Consider the following 1,664-nt stretch of genomic DNA (forward strand, 5'->3'; position numbering starts at 1 on the left):
GTGTGTGTGTGTGTGTGTGTGTGCGCGTGCGCACGCCTCTGCTGCCTGTGGAAAAACCCAATGGCTTGGTGTGGTTTCCTGGGAATACACTTCCTCTCCGTTCCATCTGTTCCACCACACATCACCCAATCAATTTCTAACCTGATACTCAAGCCGTTCACGCAGCCAGCCAATTGTAGAAGCCATTGGTGGTCATGTGATACTCTAGAGACAGTTGGCAGCCCATTTGTAATGTACAGTTAACAGTATAATGGTATTTCTGCTCCACTGGAAACTGATCAGTGTGTATGCGCCCAAGAACCAGCTCACTTTAGCATTCTTGAGGGTTCCTCTGATTTATTTTATTTTTATTTTTTTTACAATTCACAGAGTGTTCATTGTATGTGTGTAAAAGTACCTTTGTGACGTAAAACAAAAAAATATTTTGGGTTTTGGCTCAGTTACAGAATTGTTTTTGTTAGCGATATTCAATAAAACATTGGTAATGACATTTTTATGACTGAGTCCAATTCAAACGAGCTACAAGATTTTAATTGTCTTTGCTTCTCATTTAATTTATTAAACTGATATTAGATTTAGCTACTGATACTACTTTATTTATAAAGCACTTTAAAACAACTACAGCTGCAGTGTTCTGTACAATTAAAAAATAATGTAAAAAAGCAAAAAAAAAAACTTTAAGAAAATTCAACAAAAAATTCAATAAAATCACAAAGAAACAAATAATAAAATGAGAGTAAAACAACCTAAAACAAGTCGTAGGCGATGCAAAAAGCCAGGGAAAGAAATGTGTTTTTAGCAGAATTGTAAAACTGGACAAGAAGTGGGAGGTTGTTCCGTAATCTTGGAGCAGCAACACAAAAGGCCCTGTCCCCGCTAGGTTTGGACCTCAGCAACTTCAACTATAAAAGATGAGGGATTGGGTCTCAAGTCTGCCATAAACTTAATGAGCATAATGTTTGCATTTTTGTTAGCTGTGATCTCTTAAAACCTCAAAAGTTGCATTACTAATGTAAATATTGTTGATGTGCTTCAAATTGAAGAGACCAAACCAGAAAATACTTTTCTCTGTGTTTATTCAATCATGGCTCTTACTGTACCTGCTGACTTCACAGGACAGGGCGTACTGATTTCATTTCAATTCATCCAAACTCCTCTTAGACCTGAAAATAACAGTTTGGACTGGTTTATAAAGACATGAGGGTAATAAATTTGCAGTTGCATCTGCAATGGTTGTTGAAGAGGCAAGTGAAACGGCTGAGAGTCTTACTCCTGAGTTTTTTTTGTGCATTGTGGTCATTTCATCAAGAGCCGAAGGTAGACGTGTGCACATATTCAAGTGTGTTGGTCTTTGCAAGAGCTTTGGTGCCTCGTTGCATGTGTGTGTGTGTGTGTGTGTGTGTGTGTGTGTGTGTGTACACTGCTGACAGAGAACAGATTGAAGACGGATAGGCCAGACGTGTTGAAGCTGCCAGAATCCTCCACACACACTCTCTAACAGCATCATTATTAAAACTTTAGTGAGGGGCCATCCTGATGCGTGGCCAGTTCAAACCCACCACCACACATAAATTTCTCCCAGAATTCTCTGCTTCTGTCAGGCCAGCTGGCAGGTCGTGTTGGAGGCACTGCAACGAGGAGAGAAATCCATCCAACTCTCCCTC

This window comes from Austrofundulus limnaeus, unplaced genomic scaffold (genome assembly GCF_001266775.1).
Source record: "Austrofundulus limnaeus strain Quisiro unplaced genomic scaffold, Austrofundulus_limnaeus-1.0 Scaffold0, whole genome shotgun sequence".
Classification (NCBI taxonomy): Eukaryota; Metazoa; Chordata; class Actinopteri; order Cyprinodontiformes; family Rivulidae; genus Austrofundulus; species Austrofundulus limnaeus.